Genomic DNA, 4,933 nt, shown 5'->3' with positions numbered 1-4,933 from the left:
GTGGTGGGGGTGGGGGTGGGAATAGGAAAGACAGTGGAATGAATCAGACTTAACTTTCCTATGTTCATATATAAATACACAACCAATGTAATGCCACATCATGTACAACCACAATAATGGGAAGTTATTCTTCATGTGTATATATGATATCTCAAAATAAATTCTACTGTCATGTATAACTAAAAAGAACAAATAAAAAATAAATTTTAAAAATTAAAAATAAAAGAATCACAAAGATTCATACCTCACATAGGCCACATTGATAGGAATAAATGTACAAAGTACACAAGATAATTATATAATATTGAACAAAATATCTCATTAATAAATTACATTAATAGGACTGAGGATATGGCTTAGTGGTAGAGAACTTGCCTGGCATTTGCAAGGCCCTGTGTTCAATCCCCAAAGCTAAAAAAAGAAAAAAGAAAGAAAATTAAGTAAATAGATCCTTAAATTATTTCAAAGGGGTGAGTGTAAAGAATTATTATTAAGAGTTAAACCAGGTGTGGTGGTTCACACCTGTAATTCTAGTCTCTCCGGAGGCTAGGGCATGAGTATTTCAAGTTCAAGACCAGCCTTGGAGAAACTCTGTCTCGAATATTTTTTTTTTGTGTGTGTGTGTGTAGGGGGGAACCAGGGATTGAACTCAGGGTCACTTGAACACTGAGCCACATCCCCAGCCCTATTTTCTATTTTATTTGGAGACAGTTTTCACTGAGTTGCTCAGTTGAATTTTTAAAAAAGGACTGGAAATGTAGCTTAGTGGTGAAGTGCCCCTAATGTTCAATCCTTAGCACAGCAAAATAAATAATAAATAGATAGATAGATTGCAGGTTTAGGGGTCAAAGTTCTCATCTTATCACCATTAATGTAACTCTTCCCAGTAGGAGAAAGTTGTTCGTAAGTTTTCTGTGCTTCTATCATGAAATGCTTTACTGATTTGTATTTTTTTAGTGGGGTTTGTTTGCTTTTAAATGACTATTTTAAAGCAGTTTTATATTCATAGCAAATTGATCAGAAAGTACAGACAGTTCCAAAACACTCCTGATCAGAAGTACAGACAGTTCCAAAACAATCCTTGTCACCCTCCCATTCTTTTTTTTTTTTTTTCACAGTATCCTTCGAAAATTCATGTGCCTCTTAATCCTTATAATACTTTTGAAGAAACTCTGATACAAAATTTTACTAATTTAGACCCAACGAATCTTAAAAATCAAGTTAGTTTTTCCCAAGCTTGGTCAGTGGAGATCAACCCCACAGATCTGATGACAGAAATATGTCATGCCTACTTTATAAATTCAATGTTTTTCTTTAAACCAATTATTTTTAAATTAAACACATGTATTTTTAAAAGAAACATTGTCTATTATATAATTAGGAAGGTAGTTTTAGAAACAGATGCATAATTATTGCAATTAAAAATAAATAAGTTTAGGCCAATCATAGTGGTATATATATGTAATCTCAGCTACTCAGGAGGTTAAGGTATGAGGATTACAAACTTCAGCCAGCCTAGGCAACTTAGTGAAACCCTGTCTCAAAATAAAATTTAAAAAGGCTGGGGACTCAGTGAGAGAGTGCTTGCCTAGCCTGTGTGAGGCCCTGGGTTTGATCCCCAGTAACAGCAACAAAAATGTTTGTACACATCTATTGTCTCAAATTGATTCACTGAAGTATGCCTGTCACAGATTGGTAAAATTTGGTTCTGCATACGCAGCGTTTTTTCTGCTATAATACTAGTGATAGATGGTTTTGCAATAAGGCACTTTCCTATACTCTTTGACCTGGATCGGGAAGAAGAACATGGATGAGATTCGATTGCAGAATCTATTATTTGACATCTCGCCACTTTTTCTCCCACTTATCGTGCCACTTCCTTTATGGGCAAAGCAGCCTGTCTTAGTCCATTTTCTGGTACTATAACAGAATGCCTAAGATTATTTGACTCACAGTTCTGGAGACTGGAAAGTCCAAAAGCGTAGTTACAGCATCTTCTTGGTTTCTGATGAGGATCTAGTGCTGCATAATAAAATTGCTGAAAAAGTTAGATGGACAAGAGGGCTGTTGTAGAAGAGGCAAAGCATGAGGGGTAGACTTGCTTTATAACAAACCACTCTTGCTCTTGTGGTAACTAACCTAGTCCCCCAGGAGTGAGAACTCACTTATTCCAGAGAGAATTAACTTAGTCCCATGAAAGTAGTATTAATGACCCACACATCTTTAAATGTCTCATCACTTCTCAATATTGTTACACTGGGAACCAAATTTTAACATGAGTTTGGGAGAAGACGATCCACGTCCAAACCATAGCTCAACTGAAAGCTAGGAAGACAGAGTATTTGCTCAATTTATTCAGCTTGAAGAAATGCCAGGACCTCTCTCTCCACCCCAGTACTCTTTGTGGTTTACCACACAACCTCTCCAACTTTAAACTGAGATAATCAAATACAGCCATGTGCCACTTAATGATGGAGGTACATTCTAAGAACTGCATTGTAAGGTGATTTCATCATTTGGTGAATAAAGCAGAGTGTATTTATACAAAATAAGGAGGCTACAATGTCATCGTGCTCTAAATCTTATGGAACTACCAACGTATATGAAGTCTGTTGTTAACCAAAGCATTATTATGTGGTAAATGACTGTAATAGGTTTATAGACATTAAAGGGAATAGAAGATTAAAACTTAAAGTTGGGATTCTTTCTTTCAAATGAACACCAACATACAAGAAACAATCAATGTCTTCTTAAATATCTATCCCTATGAAAAACAAAAATGCAGGCCAAAGATACACAAATGATTTGAAGAGTCTACAGTTACAATTTTAAGAACAACCAATAATAAAAATTAAAAATAATGATAATAAAAAAAGAACAAAGACTCTTCAAAGCTAATCTTTTTAAAAACCTGTGTGACACTTGTTTTAATCTATTAATCTTGCAGTTTTTTTCTTTGCCCTTTTTGTGTGTGTGTGTGTGTGTGTGTGTGTCTGTGGTATTGATATCAAACCCAGAGCTTGCATGCTAGGCATGGGCTGTGACACTGAACTACATCCCCAGCATCTGCTAATCTGCTTTTATTTTTAAAAAAAAAGGAAACAAGCAAGCAAGATCTGGCACCACCCTCAATGCATTTATCAGATATATATCAAGTTGATTACTAATTAATGAATTATTTTAGTTACATATGTGTTTTAGGATTACTTTCTATTTATAACAGGTGATTCAAAAGTTTCTAATTCTGATAAGTATATACATTTTACCACTTGAGAAAACATATTTAGGTAAAAAAATTATTGAGGTAAACAAAACTCTAAAGTAAATAGTAGTTCTAGTGGTATCTGAACAGGTCAAAAATGTGAAAATTGGATATGAGTGACTGAAGCTTGGGAAACAGTGGAACTCTGTGTCAAATTCTCGTGTAGGCATTCAGCATTTGTGATAAAAATGGGAAAACTTGACAATTAAAACCCAAATTAAGGGGCTGGGGTTGCAGCTCAGTGGTATAACACTTGCCTAGCATGTGTGAGTCGTTGGGTTCAGGACTGCATATAAATAAATAAATTAAATAAAGATTTGTCAACAACTAAAGATTTAAAAAAACCAATTAAACATTGGTGCTAAACATTGGTGCTTTTTCCTTCTGGAGGATGTATCATAATTCACATTAGCGGGAAAATAAATCTCTGCTCATTTCCACGAGCATTCCGCAAGCATGTAGGAGAGAGGAGAAAATGGAAAGAAGAGAATTTCAATCCCTCTGGCAACATTTCAGGGATGGTGGAGAGAGGGACAAGAAGCAAATCGGTGAGCATTAGAGCATGTTGGTGGTTTTGGATATGGAACAATAGCAGAGAAGCTAACTGGGGGAGGAAATATTAATTGCTTTTCAGTTAATGGGAGGCTGATGAAAAAAGACCCCAAAATGAACTGAAAAAAGAAAAGCCATGACTGCATCCTTCTGTTACCCTCAACTTTAGCAATTCTATACACACTCTTTTTTGCTATTGTTTACCAGGTTGGTAAACAGATGTAGGAGTAGGGGAGGGTTAGGGAATGGTTGAAGAATGCCTGTCATCTCTCATTCATGTATTTATTCAGTCAACAAATTAAAAGGGTTTTTAAAAAAAATTTTAGTTGTTGATAGACCTTTATTTATATGTGGTGCTAAGAATTGAACCCAGTGCTTCACACATGCCAGGTAAGTGCGCTACCACTGAGCCACAGCCATAGCCCAAATTAATATGGTTTATCACTTACAATGTGCTAGGTGCAAAGATAAGCACTGGGGACAATAGAAGACCAAGAGATATAATCCTGACATCACAACTCTTTTTTTTTTGGTGGGGGGAGGTGCTGGGGATTAAACCCAGGGCCTTGTACATGGGAGGCAAACACTCTACCAACTGAGCTATATCCCCAGCCCTGACATCACAACCTGAAGTCAAGTAGAGAGATGGGATAACATACTGGCATTGTGATAGATTTTATGTGGGAAAAATTACTGGGTGCTGTGAGGCAGTATACTTCTTCCTGCTTGCCTCTTCAAATCCACTGACTATTATGGTCACCAGATCCATCGAAGGCTTCCATCAGTTTGACGCAAGTATAATCTGACTGCAGCTCTGTCGGGCCTAGGATGCTGGTGTCCAGGCTCCTGTCCCAGAATGTCTATGACACGTGTGCGACACTGAGCGTGAGAAACTTAATGCCACGTGGGAGCCACTGCACAAGGCTTTATTCCTTCTGAAGTCTGCTGGTAGAGTAGTTTGAGATACATGTCCTCAGGCTTCTCGGAAGATCCTATGGGATTGAGCACCCTTTCACTCATCCCAGTGGTCAATTCTGTAATGCATTCTTATATTGTCTTTCTCTCATTCTATGAGTCACTTCCCCCCCAGGGGTGCACTGAAGCTGGCTCATCTGGCCA

At 37.1% G+C, this 4,933-nt stretch overlaps 1 non-coding gene across 1 annotated transcript; it reads right to left on the bottom strand.

The window, feature by feature from the left end:
- Nucleotides 1–4,351: 4,351 nt before the first annotated feature.
- On the bottom strand, nucleotides 4,352–4,424 carry Trnag-ccc. Its single transcript has one exon. It is a non-coding gene; the product is annotated as a tRNA-Gly (tRNA).
- Nucleotides 4,425–4,933: the final 509 nt, after the last annotated feature.

The sequence above is a fragment of the Marmota marmota genome, unplaced genomic scaffold (genome assembly GCF_001458135.2).
Source record: "Marmota marmota marmota unplaced genomic scaffold, marMar, whole genome shotgun sequence".
NCBI lineage: Eukaryota > Metazoa > Chordata > Mammalia > Rodentia > Sciuridae > Marmota > Marmota marmota.
This window is presented reverse-complemented; position numbering and strand designations above follow the sequence as displayed.